This window comes from Pongo pygmaeus, chromosome 7 (assembly GCF_028885625.2).
Source record: "Pongo pygmaeus isolate AG05252 chromosome 7, NHGRI_mPonPyg2-v2.0_pri, whole genome shotgun sequence".
Classification (NCBI taxonomy): domain Eukaryota; kingdom Metazoa; phylum Chordata; class Mammalia; order Primates; family Hominidae; genus Pongo; species Pongo pygmaeus.
Window position 1 is genome coordinate 148508829 of NC_072380.2, and position 19218 is coordinate 148528046.

At 38.4% G+C, this 19218-nt stretch overlaps 1 protein-coding gene and 1 pseudogene across 7 annotated transcripts in view; one reads left to right on the forward strand and one right to left on the reverse strand.

The window, feature by feature from the left end:
* KHDRBS3 (KH RNA binding domain containing, signal transduction associated 3) overlaps positions 1 to 19218 on the forward strand; it is a 201221-nt gene that overhangs the window by 155794 nt on the left and 26209 nt on the right. The window lies entirely within an intron of this gene.
* Positions 14001 to 15226, reverse strand: LOC129042885 (microtubule-associated protein RP/EB family member 1-like; annotated as a pseudogene).

Sequence of the window (19218 nt, forward strand, 5' to 3'; positions counted from 1 at the left end):
GAGTAAGGCTAGCAAGTCACAGAGGCATGAAACGGTAAGTTTTGTGTGGCAACTACACATAATTGTGTAGGGCTGGAATATGTGGCACACAGGAGCTGTGGGGAGAGAGGGACCAGGAGGAGTGACAGCATGTTTCCTCCACAAGGAGCTGAGACAGTGCCATTGAAGAGTTACATGTAAAGGTATGATGCGTTTATACTTGAATTTAGAGAAATTAATTAGATGACAGTTGTGAAGGCTGGATTGGCAGATGGTGAGCCCAGAGGCAGAGACTAATTAAGATACTGGTATGTTATAAATTATAAGCCCTTTAAATATCAGGAAAGATTCACTAAAAGAAGCGTCTTTTGTGACAGCCAGTCTACCTTCTTTGAAGTGATCTTTTCCTTGCTACAACTTGTCTTACCTGAAGGAGTACAGAGAACTGTATGAGAAGTGCTCACATGGACAAGTGCAGAGGCCACTGCTAGATACTCTTGAGTGTTCATTTAATCCTCATAACATGGCAAGTAAACATCTGTCCCTTTTAAAGAAGAAAACAGTGGCTCACACAGTTAGATAACTTGCTTCAGATCGTACAGTTTACACAAAGGAGACAAACTTTGAACTGAGGTCTCGCTGTAACTATATATTAGTATCTTTTCCACTACAGCACTCTTAGCTTACACTAAATAGTTTCTCTGCTATAAATTGAAAGGAAGCAGCTATATATAGCATGGGGTGAAGAAATGGTTCTATGCACCATATTAGTTTACTATATGGGGCTGCCATAATAAAACACTCCAGTCTTCTTAAATCCTCTCTCCCGGGCTTGCAGATGGCTGCCTTCTCTCCATGTCCTCACGTGCTCTTTTATCTGTGCACTCACATTTCTGGTGTCTCTTTTTGTATCCAAATTTTCTTTTCTTTGAAGGACACCAGTCAGATTGGATTAAAACCCACTCTAAAGGCCTCATTTCAATTTAAATCAGCTCTTTAAAGGCGTTGTCTCCAAATACGGTCACAGTCTGAGGTACTGGATTAGGATTTCAATATATGAATTTCAGAAGGCAAGGTACACAATTCAGCACATAAAATGCACATACTCTAACACCAGTTTAAGCACAACACTGCATGTTTCAGAATTAGGAACCTGGTATGAACCAGTTAGGATAGCAGATTTTCAGATCATCCCCAGTATCAAATAGTAGACATTAACAAGGAAATCATCACGGCCATCATCTTAGATTTCTTTTGTGCTTGGCATTATTTCATCTACTTTACATAAATTGTCTCCCCTCTCTGCATCCCCTTTGATATTGCTAAATTCAAGTTTAAAAATGTCATTCCCAAATTCAGATAAGTGACGTTCCTCATTTCCAAATTCAGAGAAGTAAAGCCCAAAGAAATCACCTCAGTGCCAAAACATTCTCTTTTGTACTGTCTCCATTGCCTTTCAGCTCTTCTTTTGTCATGGTTTTGATTACAGTTGCTGGGACTAATTACTGTTTATATTTCCCATATACAGTATTCAAAAATCTAATACTTTGTGATGCTTTAAAATCTCTTAGGAATTATGCTTCAATATGAACTAGAAGTTTTGCCTTATCAAATTTGGACTACCTTAAGCAAATAGGGAATTTAATTTATATTAAATATACATATTAAAGTTGTAGGCTTAGACTAGTGAAATTAAGAAATTTGTTTTTCCACTTTTACGTTAGATCCTTTCAGTGAATAGCATTTACTGCCACTGCTGTCAAGGAGCACCCAGTTTTCAGATGCACCTGTAGGCAGTGCCATGATGTCTAATCTAACATGTCTTGATTTTGACAATTCAGGTTCCGTAAGATTTCATACGTAAGTAGTTCTCTCAATTCAGAATTTGAAAGTACGTGCTATGCTACAGTTATAGTTCAGTATCAGTGAAGAATTTTGCACTTGGCCTCCTTTTAGAGTACAAAGCTGTTCTGCAAATGTTCTTTGACATTTTGTGTGGTAGGAGGGAGTACAGAGCAGAGGTAAAAGCTGCTCAGTCCCCCATGGCAGCCACTAGACATGGAGCTGTGGACCCTTGACCTGTGGCCAGTCCAGATTGAGATGTGCTGGAAGTGTAAAACTCACACCACATTCCAGAGACTTTGTATGAAAAAAAGAATGTTAAAAAAATTATTAAAATTAATTTCACCTATTTCTTTTTACTTTTTTTTACATGTGGGTACTGGAAAGCTCTCTATTACAGTGTCTTCTCATAGACAGCACTGAGTTAAATGATTCTGGCTGTGTCTGTCTCTGGCATATACTCACTTAGGGGTAAGCAAGACAGTCCACAAGCCGCAGAGAGAGAACTGGAAAGCGGCACCTCATATTCCTACTTTTTAAATGTCTATTTTAATGTTTTGTATGTTATTTAAAATATAGGTTAGTAATATTATAGTACGCATAAGCACATTACAGTTACAAGGTCAGAAACATTTTTATTTATGACGATGTGTTATCAGAAACAGAGACCGGTGCCACAGTGGTTGAGTCTGACGGACCTATGGTCAGACACCAACTTTAACATTTACTGGATCTGTAATTTGGGGTGAGTTATTTAACCTCTTTAAGCCTCCTTTTATAAAATGTGTAACTGTTTCTACTTGTGAGAACAGTGTAAAAAGATTCTCGTTTAGAGGGCCTGCCTGAAGGCTGAAAGAGACAGAAAAGCATGTAGTCTTTGTAAACTGTGTGGAGGGAAGTCTGTTGTCCACTCTGTTGTCTCTGCTTGAGGACTGAATGAGATGGTTTGCATAGGGAGATAGCACAGTGTGAGCCTGAGTTCATGCCATCCTCTGCAGCTCTAAATTCCTTCTGCTTGTTGTTTCACACAAGACTGGCTACGAAGAGCAGGTTCTGGGAAACCTGCAAGGACTGTGCGAACAAATGTTTTATAGTGAGAGAGGAAACCTTGCAAAGGGCTTCTTCCCCTGTGGATGGTCAGTGTCAGTATTTCCTATACACTGGGAGTCAGTAAGGTCAACAGCCATATCCCACCTGAAAACAAAATTGAATAAGACAGCAAGGCGGCCTGGCTACCGTTGAGTATGATCTGTTGTGTGGAAGGGCTTCTTTCCATAGTGACTTTTAAACTCCTGAGGTCCTCATTATTATGACACTGTTGTGTTACAGAAACAAGTTTCTCTTTGGAGGTTTTATAAATTAGGAATTTTTTTCTCCCAATTTTCAAATACCTTGTATTCAAATCAGAGTACAAATGAAAATTCCTATAAAAAATTCAGTATGGTTCAGGTACATTTCCCGATTGATTTTTGTAATGACCTTGATAATGCTAACATTACAGTATAAAACAAAAGCATTGTTTGTCTAACTTCACACATTTAATGAGTAACAAGATTTTGACACAATTACTATGAAGAGAAACATAAACTATTCTTTACAATATTGGAATTATTCTAATACACATTGTCTCAAAAATAGATGTTGATTACTTCCTATGGATACACGGCTTCTGAGTAGCTAGTATAGGAATCAAAATGAATGGGTGATAACGGCCTCAGCCCTCAGAGCCCTTCCTCTGCCCCGACCTCGCTTGAATCTTCACAGACCATTTCTGACTCCTGGAAACCCCTTGTAAATGTCTTTATTTTATTCTAAACTAAGTGGAATTAGTTTACATTTGATGTCTTATTTACAATCCTAGTAACTATCATAATATTTTTAGTCTACGTTTCTGAATAAGTATAAATTCTCCAAAGAACTGTTCGGCTCCTATAGTGATCATAAACTAAATAGAACATAAAGGGTCTCAAAAAGTGCTAATAAAAATTGAGCATTATAAACTATCAACAGAAATACTTCTAACACAGTACTATGTAGACATCAACAAAAAACAAGAGACATCAACCCAAATTACCCCACAGACCTGTAAATACTGAATTCTCAGGACCCCATGGTAAGAAAAAAACAAAAGAGTGGAGACAGGGGTGAAAAAGTGAAGCTACAACCCTGTAAAGAAAAAATAAATTATTTGGTGACACTTGTTAAAGCACAGTAAGGCAAACTTTATTCAGGACCACTGCAATAGATACATGGACCACTGCACTGGGACTTTGCAGTAGGGAAGAGACACCGGGCTCCACTCTGCATCTAGCATTGGCAAGTGGGAATTCATAGCTGAGAAGTCGGGCTAGGGTCAGGAGATAGAAAATTACTGAGAGGGAAACATCAGTGGTAGGGGGGATTTTGGCTGAACCGACCTAACAGGATTCTTGCCGGAGGCAGGCCAGAATGGTCAGACATCCCCTCCCCTGGGGAATGATGGAGGATAAGGAACCTGATCAGATATTGAGGGTGATCAGATATCATGGGTGGCATGTTCTTGCTAAACTGACTCAGCAAGGTTCTTTTTTAAAACTGGATTTTACAAGGAGCTCCACAGATGGGCCTAGGAGAAGGATCAGGAGGCTGACTAAAGTTTAGCCAAGCAGAGAATCTTTGTCAGCTCTGACAGGGAAAAGGGAAGGAACAGCCCAAGACTGAGTGTTAGCATGTGTAAATATTGCTGTTTATTATAGTTGTTATATATTGACCATCTGCTGTGGTGTATCAGACACACACACACACACACACACACACACACGCACAACCACCCTGTGATCTTAATTTTAACCTTAAAAGGTGGATATTATCCTCAATTTATTATTGAGAAAACTGAGACTCAGAGTTTAAGTAGGCTGAGTGACACTCTTAATGACACTATTGATTTCAAAGTCCATTTTCATTCCATTATACTAGTGTTTTTCAAAGAGTAGTACCCATATCATTGACGTCTCACAATGTGATTTCAGATGCTACATGGGCAGACTTCTTAAAAAATTTTAATGATTATATTATAAAGTTATTGGAAGAATGTGGTTAGCATATCAAACACATGATTTTATGATTATTGCTATAATTCAGTGATGGCAAGTTTATTTAAAGTAAAAGAAAGTTAACATGGAGAGTTAGTATGAAGTCACAAACAGAATAGGTGTGTATGTAGATGGCAAGTATACTGCATATCCTGAGAGTTGTCCCTGAATGGCTGGGGTTTGGTGAATGCTGCACTGAGCATTTGTGTCACCAGTCAGTGGACAACCTGAAACACTGCTCATACTGAAAGTTTGATTAGATGAGTCTGAGAAGCAAGACTGAGCTTCTCACTAAGTTACAGTGTCCTACCAAATCTGATGCCTTGATTATATTGAAAATAAGAAGTTTTGTATCTTCATCAGGAATTTCTTTAGAATTAAACTAATAAAAAAGGAAAATGTTTTTCAAGATTCATTTACTTAACAAAGTTTGAAGGAATGAAATATCTATTGCGTACTTACCAAGTGTGAGTTACTATGTATCTAGGTGCTCTCATACATATTATTTCATTTAATTCCTAAGAACTTCTGTAGGATTGTCATTCCTTAATTTTACAGAAGGAGTTGACATTCACAGAATTTGAGCTTGACCAAATTCACATAGCTAATTCATATCAGGTAGTGCTCATACTCTGTTCTCTTTGAGATCAAGGTTACATTCTTTTGCCTAACTCAAAAGCAGCCAGTAAGGGGGAAAAATTAGGTTCCTATAAATGTAGAGAAGACCACCACATGGAATCTTCATGCATGATCTCCACAAGTGTATGACAACACGGTAGCAGGGCAAAGGCAAGCTAGTGGCAGTAAATCAATTGCCACTGTCACTTTACTCTTTAATGTTCTTGAGAATACATGAGATTTATCGCTGAGGAATTGTAGAATAATGGTAGTAAATGAAAACAAAGTCCACCAGGGATATGTACTACATCATTTGGATTTAGCGCTGCCATCTGCTTAATAGCATTGAGAAGACTACAGCAGTACTTATGATCAGCCATTCATAGCAATGACAGATGCTGCAGAGAGTGAACATACCAGGGAAGCAGGTTCATTACTAAAATGTAGATTATGTGACAGGGTTTCTAAAAAATGCTTGTGTTGATGATCAAACCTCCAGTTTTAAATCTTCACTATAGAATTTTAAGTCTGTAAGATAAAGACCTACTCTAAAGTCTTCCCATGTTTTATTCCTCGTGTTTCATACATTCTTAAAATGTATTTATTTATTTTTTAAAGAATTTTTTCTACAAATCTTGCATATATAGTCTCTTTGATGGAAGAGAATAATAACTTTTGTATAATTTCTGACTTTTAAAATGAGGTAGCATGATTATTAGTAAAAAAAAGACAGTGACTATAAATCCACAAAAGCTTGGATTTGAATGTCAGCTCTACTACTTTCTTAGCTCTATGATGTTGACTAGGTTGCTTCTTTGAGTCTTTTCTCATCTGTAAAATGATGACTATTTGACTTACAACATTGTAATTAAGTGAGATAGCAGATGTAATATACATAATAGTTCAATAAATTTGCTATAGTAGCATGTAGTAGGTGCCTACCATTGTAAGCATTTTATAGCCTTTTTAGCTACTTTTATTTTATTTTATTTTTCAGAGACAGAGTCTTACTCTGTCTCAGGCTGGAATACAGTGGCACCATCTTTGCTTACTGCAACCTCCACCTCCTAGGTTCAAGTGATTCTCCTGCCTCAGCCTCCCAAGTAGCTGGGACTACAGGAGTGCTCCACCACACCCAGCTAATTTTTGTGTTTATAGTAGAGACAGGGTTTTGTCATGTTGGCCAGGCTGGTCTCAAACTCCTGACCTCAGGTGATCTGCCTGCCTCAGCCTCCCAAAGTTCTGGGATTACAGGTGTGAGCCACCACACCCAGCCAGTAGCTACTATTATTATACCATTTTATGGATGAGGAAATTGTGGCACAGAGATGGTGAAACTTCCCTGAACTCATGGAGAGTGAGTGCTAGAGCTGGCATGTGAACCCAGGCAGTCTAAGCACTCTGCTATACTACCTCTCTATGTAGCTGTTGTTATTATGAGTTTAAGTATTATATCCAGAAACTATTATAGTCTTTTCTGAGAATGTCTCCAGTCAATAAAATCCCAACAAATAATCTAAATAAAATTATGCATGCCATTTTGATACCTTATTTGTGCAATAAAAAGTTGTTAAAGGCTCATTTAATTCAGATTGTTTAGTCCTAAAATGTGTCAGGAGCACCGACTTGAGGACAGAGCTCTAAGTTACTTGTTGCAAGTTGACTTGTAATGGAGGATGTCGTTGCCTGAATTCCCCAGAATCGATTCATACCTCATTGTTAGACTCACAACTTTAGAAACTGAAATAATATTCAGACATGGTGTGATCATATTTTTCCCTTGTGTTTGTCATCATGAAGGGATATGTTCCTTTTTGGAAGGTAATTTATGAGTGTGCATTGAGAGCCTTAAAAATATTTGTGACTTATGACTCAATATTTTTATAATAAGTGCCTGAACTTACAATGTAACAGTGAGTGTCTGACAGTGTGAATATATTTAAGAGTTCTTTAATTGAAAAGAGTAAGCAATTTCTGGAAGAGTTCTGGGAAAGGGGGGTAGGTGATAAATTCAGTTTCTCAACCTGTTGGATAGATAGTGATATAATTAATTTAAGTGGCAATGAGATTTAGGAAAAAGTTAATAGGTTCATTTGGGATGTGTTGAATTTAGGTTGTCCACAGAATTGTAACAATTACATTAAATAATTGATATAAAAATGGTTTGCATACTAATAAGTGATTATATCAATGGTAACTATATTTCTCTCCCAGTTTTTCTTAGTAGTTACAAAATGTATTATTATGGTTAGATTTTTACCCCAATTTTAGTAAGTAACTGAGTTGTAGTTTTATTTTTTGTATTCTCTTTGATCGATGTCTTAAAGTATGTGTACCCAGCGTTTTGACATGGTTAATCTCCCAGAAATTAGAGTAAGATAGTCAATTCCAAAATATATTAAACAAGATGGAGTGAAAATATTATATGATTAGGAGTCAGGCAGACCTGACCTTTCCACTTAGCTGTGTATGTGATCTTTCACTAACCCTCAATTTTCCCACCTACAAAACATAGTGAGAGAATATACTTGAACAGTTTAGTATGGAGCCTGGCATGTGGCACTCGGAATTTGTGATTGTGTTTTATTTTATGTATCTGTCACTGCTGGGCATTTTGCTGGTGCTCTGTAAGTAGTACTGACTATGGGGGGATAATCATTGGCACCTTTGTTATCACCAGGTGATAGATTGCTTCCAGCTCACCTCATATCTACTCATTTTCTGTGCAGAGCATCACAAACCTAACTTGGAGCACACTGCAAGTGTAAAGGCGTGAACACTTTGCTCTTTTGTTGGTTGTTTTCTTACTCTGATGCTTTTTTGTTCAGTGTTCTGTAAAGGACCAAAAAGTAGACATATACATTAGAAAGTAGGAAAATAATCATTAAAACTTCCATGTATTTCCTTTATCTACCATTTATAAGGATTGCTGTACCACGTGAAAATGAATTTATGTTGTTTGTAAGTTTATAAAATAGAAGTATTCCATCCAATTGCAACCTTTTAGAAGTGATTTATAAAAAGTATTGGATATAGTCTTAAACATTGCTAAATTTTAGAGACATTGGAAATAAAAAATACATATAGGTATATAGCCCAATAAGACATCTTACATAGAGGAAAAGAAACCTATGCATATTGTCTTAGCCAAAGTAATATAATTAAAACAGTGTCTCAATTAAGGCTGCATAAAGATGTAGTAAATTAAAGTGTGACCATGGGCAAGTTATTTAACCTGTGCTCTAGAGTAAAATGGGGATGACAGTAATAGTACTGACCTCATAGGGTTGTTGTAAAGTTAAGCAAAATGGAAAGCATGTCATTTATGGAAAGCATGTCATACATCATAAATGCTATCAATAGCTGTCATTAAAGTTCTACAATTCTTTATCTAAAACTGTCGAAGCTAAATATGTGTTACATTCCAGTTTTTGGAATTTTGGAAAAACAATACAGGATACATACACATACCATATGTTAGTACAGCTCCAGTGGAGCCCTGCATGTGCTTCTCCAGGATAATGATTGCCCCTTGGATTCTTTGAAGTTTATGGTCAGGGAAACTGATTACAAAGGGTGTAAAGCATATGTGGCAATTTGAAAAAGGAGGGGATTTCTTAAGGGAGGTGTGTGGCATTCACCCTTGGCAGTTTCTAATCCCACCAAATAGAGCAATATTGCTAGTGCTAGCAAGTTATTTTGAAACAGAGTGGATTAAATAATTGATACAAGACTGTTTCTTCTGTTCGAAGTCATCACTTTAGCAAGGCCTTTTTTTTTTTGATTGCGACAGGGTATCAATCTGTCGCCCAGGCTGGTATATAGTGGCGTGATCTCTGCTCACTGCAACCTCCGCCTCCTAGGCTGAAGCGATTCTCCATCCTCAGCCTCCTGAGTAGCTGGGACCACAGGCACGAGACGGTGCCACTGTCACTTTACTCTTTAATGTTCATACTCAGCTAATTTTCGAATTTTTTTTAGAGACAAGGTTTTGCCATGTTGCCCAAGCTGGTCTTGAACTTTTGAGTTCAAATCGATCTGTCTGCCTCAGCCCCCCAAAGTGCTGGGATTACAGGTGTGAGCCATCACACCCGGTAGCAAGGCCTTTCCTGACCTGGCCCCAATTCCTTCTCTGCCTCATCTCAGGTCACTCACTCATGTAATATAACCTGATACTGAGTTTCACAGTTATGGCTCATTTATACTTGACTCAATAACCTATTAAAATGTGAAGTCTAACTTGTGAAAGTACATTGTCATCAAAATCTTCATGGCTCCTTAGTTAATCTCAAATATACCTTTTGAAGATATTGTGGTTTTTAGAATGTTCTAAAATGGTGCAAACAGGACAATTTGCCTTTCTTTGTATTTTAGTCTTTGACAGATTGCTTGCAACAGAGCTACCAGTTTCTCGGATGAGTAGTTATACCATCCAACAATCCTCGGTGATTCTCCTCACCTCACATCCCACTCTTCCATGTCCTATAAGTACTAAGGCTTCTGTGTTTTGGCAATGCTCTGTGCTTGCTCTGTCCTCCAGCAGAACCTGCTGGACTGTTGAGAATCCATCTCCTTTTCATAGAGTCCCTTAGCAGCAGGGACCCTTTTGTACTCATGTTTATATCACCAACACCTAATGCAGTACTGATCAGAAAGGTGATCTATGTGTGTTCTTCAGTTGAATTGATAACGTGTAAATCTGCATCTGTTTTAAACATTTCTTTGTTAGAAACCCAGTAAGAAATCTGGTACCATTGTAAGTCTAATGTGAAAATTGATGTAGTCTTCAACTCTGGCTATATAGAAGAGTCACCTATGCAGCCTTTAAAAAAAAAAAAAAAGAGTGCCAAGAAAATCACCTGTTATTTTTTAATCTGAGTCTTGGTGTAGTGCAGCTATCTGTAAATTCTTTAAACTCTACAGATAATTCTGATAAGCAACCAAAGGTTGAGAACTGTTCTTCTTGAGTAATAAGTACTGTATAAATTAGATAATACGTGTAAAGCACTTTGCACAGTGCCTACCAGATAGTTGCCAAGGAAATACTTGTTTCCCCCAAAAATAAATTGTTGGCCTTTCTGTAATGTCTTCCATACATTCATTCTGCAAACAACTATTGAGACCTTCAGTGGGCCAAATTGTTCAAAAATACCTTATTCCAAAGGGAAATTTGACGTTTTCTATTAGAATATAAGTGCCCAACATACTTAAAACTGTCACTATTTGAATTTAAGCTCTGTGAGGGCAGGAATCTTCATCCTTTTTTGTTCATCAACACTTCTTAAGCACCTAAGATAGTGAGTTGTTGTTTAGTGGGTATATTCTCAACTGTTGCCAGTAATAGATGACCATTCTACCAGGCAAACCAGAAGGAGGTTTTTGTGCAGAAGAGCACAAAAAAAAACTTGCAGCGGTCCTATGAAGAGATTGACTTGGTGTGCACTGGTAGTGACCAGTTTTTCAGTGAGGCTGCAGCCTACGGTGCCTAGGAGGGAAGGTGCACTAAGTGTCTATAGAAGGATCCATAGAGAACGTTTTGTGATGGACCTTAGTAACAGGCTCAGGAGTTCCACAGAGTTTTTTTTGTTTTGGTTTTTATCAATGAAGGTGCTCCCCATGCCTGTAACCTCCACACTGGTCCGAGTGAATGTCACCTTGCTTGTGGAGCACCCGGAGCCTGGCTGTTGCTTGCCCCACCTCCACTCCACTCCTGAGCTATCATGTCTCCCTACTGCAGCCCATGTGATATTTTCCGTATAATTACATGCTCTCATAATACCCAGCAGTTTTCCATCATAACTGCAATTTTATATTGAAGTGATTATTTGCTCAATGTCTGTCTTCTTTTTTAAATCTATTCACTGTCACCTCCCCCAGGGCCTACCACAGTGCTAGAACATATGTAGTGCGCAATAAATATTTATTGAATAAATGTGGAGAGGTAGAATTTTACTTTACATCAGTAATGTTAAAACAAAGTAGGTATTCTTATCACAATTTCTTATCTGATTAAAATACAATACTATAAGTATCATAGTTTAAATTCTTTTAATCCTGCATATTTGAAGAGTGAGCCTGTATAATTTGATATGCAGATTGATGTCAGTTAGTGTGCCACCAGATTCCCCAGAAACACTAAAAACCATTTGCTGCCCTAACATTGTGTCAAAGGAAGATGCTGACAATCCCATAAAAAATCAAAAGGGATAATTATTTCACGTGTAAATATTGCAGATCACAATCAGTGTTTTCCTAAAGAGTAATAGATATGGCTTTGAAATCTAAATATCAAATGTGTTTGTCAGAAATCTCCTCAAAAAGATACCTTAGTATACCAGATGGAAGGATTGGCTGCAAAAACAAATGCAAGATTAATGAATGATCCAGAGAAATACTGTAACCTGGCTCATAACATGTTGATGGACCATTTCTAATGGTATCAGAAGAGCCAAGTAATCCAATACCAAAAGATTCCATGCCTTGACACCCAGTGTAGTTGGACTTGGGGAATCAAAAACAGAAATACAAAAAAAATAGGCTTAAGGAACCCAACCTTGATCTTGTTCTTTCTCCAAAGAAGTTGTATATTTTTTGAACTTCTAAGCACATGTTTCATTTGCGGTAGCCTTCCCAGCCTCCCTGCCACTTGGTAACCAATCTCTGACCCCTTTTCTACTCTCCAGACCTTCTCCGGAACCTCAGTCTGTGCTAACAGTTCTCCTTATTACATGTCCCCAGTATTTCAACCTGGTTTTTCAATGTTAGGTTCCATGAAATTCTAATATGTAGTTTCAATACTTCATGCAAAGAATTGTCATTAAAATTACTCGTGATGTCTAGTGACAGTATCTGTAATTGATAGTATTTTGTAAGTCATCCTTTGCCAGAAAAATCTAAGTGATAAGGATCTGTTCCCTTGTGTCTCTTCATAAGAAATCTTAGTTTTCTTGTTAGCGTTTCTGAGAAATCGATGTTTGAAATTAACTAAGAAGCTACAGTAAAAATACTGAAGCTTGAGTCAAAAGACATGTCTGAATTTGAATCCTCAATGTCATTTATTGTGTGACCTTGAGTGAGCCGCACAGTAAACCTTATGAAACCTTACGCTTAACTAATAAAGTGAGTAGGCAAATTAATGTTCACCTTCCTGAAAGTTAAATAAAATTATGAAGTTGCAGAGTACTAAGCGAACAAAAGGAAACTGTTAGTTGTTGGTATTTTTTTAGTGTAGTGTCACCAAAGCTAAGTTCCTTCCTTTTTTTTTTCTCTCTCTCTCTCTCGAAATACAGAATTTTATTTAGAAACTGTTTAAAGTAGAAAAAAACCTTCTCAAGAAAGACCAAGTGGAAAATGGGTTCCCAATAAAACAGAATTTTAGGGCAACAAAAATCTAAAAGGCCACAAAAGAGAAATAGCACCATTGTCATTTGAACAATGGCTAGTTACTCACATTTTTTGGCATTGTTAATCACTGAATCTGGGTTTTCCTCTGAATTCCACACAGCATGCACTATACAACAATTTTATCATAAAATACTTGCTTTCTACACACATTTTAGGACAAGCTACCACCAGAAACGAATCAATACCAATACATCAGGGGCTGAACAATCTCAGTAGTGGGTGAGACACATTTTGCAGAATCCTGCAAATGAGGGAGAGTTAAGGAATGAAATATTTTAAATATTAATAATTAATTCAGACACGGTACTATATTTTCTGCAAAAGAAAATTAACATCTAGCAACACACTAATGCATTTTATCTCCAAAGAGATTAGTGCACTGGCAAAGTATTCAGATTACAACGGAGAGCTGTGGACAGCAGATACTGAAAATACCCCAGCCTTGCAGATCCCAAGGTAACGATGGCTTTCACTGACCACTCCCTTTGCTAGAGGTCCAGAAAGAATTGCAGCATGGTCACCTGCCTGCTTCACTTCCAGCTCCAAGCAGCAAACTTCAAGGAGCCAAAGAGGAGTCCCCAGTGGGCAAAGGGAGCAGAGAAGAGAAACATGGTAAATGTAAACCTAAAAGACAGTAAAATGGAATACAATCCCCATTCAAATCCCAGAGATGTGCACAAGTCCCCAAAAGTAGTTGTTAGATTAAAAATCTGGGCACACCTCACTTCCCCAAAAACATAATACATAGAAATTTTGGGGATAACTGGAAAAATAGAAATGCTTAATGAAAACCGAGCTCTTCAACTCGAACATCTCAGGGCTAAAACACATCCTCTGTTATATCCAGGCAACGATGCCGCTTGCTTTTTAACATGGATGCAATTGGCCAATGACACCAAATGGCTCATAGGGCAACTTTTTAAATGTCCCTTTTAGACCAAAGCCTAGGCCTATGAGGCTTCAAGCAGCCCTGTAAGACAGCAGGTTCCAAAGGTTCCAAGGTCTGGCCCTTCCTTCCCAAACACAATGTCAAACACAGTATCTCCTGTCGTGTTATATTTTATATTTTGAAATACGGAAGCATATTTTAAATACTCTTAAGGCATTTATTTATTACAACATTCTCTGATTTCACATTTGCTTAAAATTCAATTCAGTCTTTACATTTCTCCACTGAGGTCGCCACGTCAGCATGTTACATAACACCTTCTCCAGCACTCAGTGTGACCCGCATCTTCATGGTAAGCCCCACGGTCAGCCTCTTTGTTTCCCAGGTGAACCAACTAGATGTTAATACTGCTCTGCTACAAGGTAAAAGCTCCTGACTCAAACTTATTGGAAAAGGAGTGAAATGTCTGCAAAATGCACTTTAACAAGAGGCACTTTTTGCTTATGAAAAGAAACCAGTGAGTCCTGTAAGGATAATAAAAGGGAGTATTTTACAGTTAAGCACATGATTTGGAGTGAAGAATTCAGATGTTGCTCTGCTGGTCCAGGCTGTTAATACTCTTCTTGCTCCTCCTGTGGGCCTCCTTCATCAGATGTCACAAAGCCTTCATCTGTGGCATACAGAATGTCTACAATCCTCTGTGATACAGGGTCGTTTTCCCCCTCGTTCTCCTGGCAAATCAATTCAATGTTCCATAGCTTTCCAAAGTAGAAATCCCTCTCTTTCTCCAAGTCTTCAACAGTAAGTTTCAATACATTGACTGCTGCATCAATTCAGCTGCCTCGTCGTCCCCATTGCGCACACCAGCGTTCTTTCACACCACGCCAGGGCCAGCCTTAGAAGCCGCAGCGGTTCTCTGTGTTGAGATGGGCCTCTGGGGAGCTGCACTGCTAGAACTGAGAGGTTTCTTGGGTTTATTCAGAGCTGGAGCAATGAGAGAGGGAGGCACTGCAGTTTCTTGACCTTGTCTGGCAGCCACAGGGTCAGTCTTTTCCATTATAGTTTGCATCAAAAAACTTCTTGAACCACTGAACGAATTCAAAATTTTCCTGAAACTTTCCTTTTACTAATTTGTCCACAGGAATTATTTTGTCAACACCCATCCTCTTAAAACCTACTTATAGTATTTTGAAGTTCTGGATGCACCCGTATTCTAGCTTAGCTTAGAATTTCACTTTCTTCAAGGCGATGGAGCCAGGGAACAGCATGTCCATAAACTGACACTAGGCAGCCCCTGAGCACAACTGTTCGATCTTTGTCACGTTCAACTGCAGAGACTAATTGATCCAGGCCAGCATGTCATGTCGACTTAGGTTATCACTGGTCACTGACGTTGAGTATACGTTACACTGCCATCTTCGGCTCTTGGCGGAACTGTGTCCACTGCCCGCACCCAGCTCCGGTTCCAGTTCCTTACTTTTTAGGCAAGAATTAATGTTTGCTGAATAGATTGTATGACAACAAAAATAAGGACTCATTTAAAAAGGACTTCTGCTTTAATATCATTAACAGCTGTCCTTCATATATGTATATAACACATTATTTCATTTAAACTTTACAACAGTCCTATGAAAGATTTTTTTTAAAACTTTTACAGATGAGAAATTGAATTAACTTTAAGCTGACAGGGAATAAATCCTAAAGCTAATTTCTGATATTTGTTTGGCTTCAAAGCCTGGTTTTTAACTATTCTATGCCAACTTCTAAAATGATTACAGTAAGATGGAGAAACCTGCTTAAAAATGAAAACCTGAGCCTATAAAAGTAAATATGGCATTGCATAGACCTCGCACATGGACATCAGCATGTCCTCTGAACTGCACGCCCGGCCATTGCTGAGGCTTCCTGGCATGGTGGACTTGGGTGTGTTGGAGGAGTAAAGAGGCACAGTGGGAACTGAGGCCGTTCTCATAAGGAAAACATTATTCTCCTTGTCTCCTTTTTCTTGGAATCTAATAAAAATTCATAATTTTTTTTCAATTATGTAGAACGCTCTGCAACCTTTTAAGCAACTTTGTGTGGTAGGAAGGAGTAGCAGGACATTGCCGTTTTCTGTTAAAATAAGAAAATAAGGTTAGCTATCTCTATATCAGAAAAATACAGGGATACTCACACGCTTTATTTCTGATGCATTGCTCTATCTTTTAGGGATGGGTTAAACTCTGAATTAATCATAAATTCAATCAAATTAGATGTTTTATTTTTCTCTCATGCAAGGATGTAATCAGCTCCAAGCTCATGTGACAGTTTTCTGTAGTTACTAAGAATCCAGGCTGCTTCTGCCCTTCTCTTCCGTACTCCTTCACCCTGGCTTCTATCCCAAGGCTCTTCTCATTCACAGTAGCTATTATACTTCCAGCTGCCAAGTTGAGGTTCAGGCAGGAAGAAGGGGGAAGAGTGGAAAGCCATGCCTCCTAGGTGAGTTGGCCTTCTGTTAGGAAATTTCCTGGAAGCTTCACTCCATGAATGTTGCTTCTGTCTCATTGGCTACTTCATCTGCAAAAGGACTGATACATTATCACTAGCACCCAATCCCCAGTCTTATAAGGGATCTGTTGGTAAGAAAGAAGGTGAAGATGCATGTTAAACAGGCAGCAACAAATGCCTATTGGTTCTTACCTTTTAACATACAAATTAGGGATTTTTCTTTTAGATTTTTTCCTTTTACTGAGATATAATGTACATACAGCAAAGAGCATAAATGTTTATTTATCTGAAAAAAAATAGTTAAGTGAAAGTTAACATATGTATACACCCACATAACCATGAGGAGAACATTTCCAGCACCCCAGAAGTTTCTCTGGCTTTTTCTCTTAGATGTTGGTTATCAGTTATCTTACCTCTAGCCATCTCCTTTTGATTCTGAATTACATGGCTTTTTTTTAGAGTACCCAAACATACCTCTTCTTATTCTGAGAATGTAGTGATTGACAGTTAAATTAGATGGTAGTGAAAAGCAGGTGGTGTTGAAAAAATCACCACTTGGCATTCGGAGTAACTAGACTTTTATCCTGATTCCATGTATTCTAGCCATGTGACTTAGACGATGTCTAAACTTTATGCCTCTGATTAGCTGCTTTCTTATTACTAAGCCAGAATGAATGCTGTTGTTCTGCTTAGAATGATTTTTTTCTTCGTCTTTGTCTGGCTTTTCTGTTAGTTGTCAATTGAAGCATTTCTTTTTTCAGGAATCTTCTCATGTCCCCCAAAACTGGTTCAGGTATCCCACCTCTGAGTTCCTACAGAACTCTGGGTTTCTCGGTGTCATCATGTTCCATTCCCCGGTTGACACTTGTCTCATTTGTACACTAAACTCAACATGGTTTATCACAAAGACCAAATCTTGTTTGCTGCTGCATTCCAAGGCCCAGCATATAGTGGGTGCTCTGTAAATATCTGCTAAACAGATGTCGAATGAAAAAGATGGTCTCTGAACCTCCTAATTTCATACTAAGATTATTTCACAAAACGCAGTAGAATTGGTGAGAGCTTGTTTTCTTAAATGGCAGAAAAATGTTGTTTTTAAACCTAAATTTATGAAATAGACATAACAGCTTTATTGCAACTTTATTTTAAAGATGAAAGATAAATTGTGTAGAATACATGGCTTATAATAGGTATTTGATAAGTGTTATCTGTTATTAGTGTGATATTAAATTTTATTTGCATGTCTTTGTGTCTCATGTGACTGTGAACTCATTGTCTCCACATGCCCGTCATCTAGCATCAGATAGTAGTAGTTGCAATAGGGCCGTCTCTAAATCGGTCTTGCCAGAAACTTCCAGGGCACATGCTTCCTTATTGCTTCCTCTGAGTAATCTGTCTTCCTGAGTCTTCTTACACAGAAGGTGGTACTCAAGCTTTGTGGAGAATAAAATAAGAGAAAAAGGATTCTGAGTGTCTCATGAGAGATTAAGGTTAAACACAAAGCAAGAACTTTCTGGCAGACCTGTTCGAGGGTATTACTGTGACAGGTTATACAGGTTTCATCGCTAGAAGTCTTTGAAAGTGGAGAGATAATCATTTCTCTCAGATGATGAAGACAGTTTAGGCTGAAGGCCAGTAGATGGGCCACATGACCTCTGAAGGTCGATTTCTTCCCTTTGATTCAGCCAAGTACCAGTAAGTTCCTGCACTTTGTAGTGGAGATAAAGTTTAGAAGTATTTCACAGTAGAAAAGGGAAGGGACCAGCTGTAAAAGCAAAAGTTTGTGTCTCCAATTCTCTGGCAAACCTGTGTTAGCATTTGAAATCCTTTTATTTGACAAAGTGATTGTTATATCTGAGGTTTTGCAGACTTAGTTACAATAGGGTTAAGGATAATAGTCACCATTTATTTTGTACTGACTAAATGGCAGGCCAGTGACGAGTGTTTTGTGTAGGTGAACTCATTTAATTATTATTCATTCATTATCAGCCTGGCTGTAAGACAGCTGCAGCAGACACTTATTGAGCAGAAAGTATAAGCCAGATTCCTTCGTTCATTCATTCCTTCTATCAGTGTCTTTATTGAGCACCTTTTATGTCTGAAACACTTCTAGAAACTGGAACTTAAAAGATTTAACTGCCTGCCCAAGCTTACCCTGCTTCCAAGTGGAAGAAGAGGATTCAAAACTCAGAGAGCCTTTAATCCAAACTCTGGGCTCTTAATCATTACTGCATGCTAGGTCTCCATAACAATAATGGACTTTGTTCATAAAATGCTTTCACATACAATCGTAGTTGATCCTATAGCAGCCAGTGAAACACCTAGAATGTGAGATGGAGAGGCATTGGATTGAGGTGCAAAGAAATACTGAAGTTATTGATTGGGACATCTAGAATACTGTAGGACTGTTAGAACCCATGTTCTATGTCTGAGCTTGAATACTTCACCTGATAGGAGAGCAAATGCTCTAACCCCAGTAAATTCAGTAACTCTTGTCAGGCATCTGACCGTTTCATGGCAGCAGACTCCACCCATATAGTAACTTCTGGAAGATTATGGAAAAAGCCGAGACAATGGGCAGAAACACCTCCGGAGGGGAAACATTATGCTGCTGGACCCTGTTAGGAGATGGTTTATGGTGGGAGTGAAGAGATGAAAGACAAGCCACCAGCATTTACCGTGACATGATTGGGGGCAGAGAGGGAGTAAGGAATGTCTGGTACCAAGGCTAGAAAACCTCTTGGAAGAGAACCTGGAACAAGTAATTGCCTATGGAGTCCCACCTGAGCTTGATGGAGCCCCACCTGAGCTTGATGGAGCATCAATGCCTGTGCTTTCCCTTGGGTCTGGAATTCCTGTGGTGGTCTGGGTTTCAGCAGACTGACTCCCTGGGGAGTATCTGGGTAGTCTAATATTGCTAATTTTGAT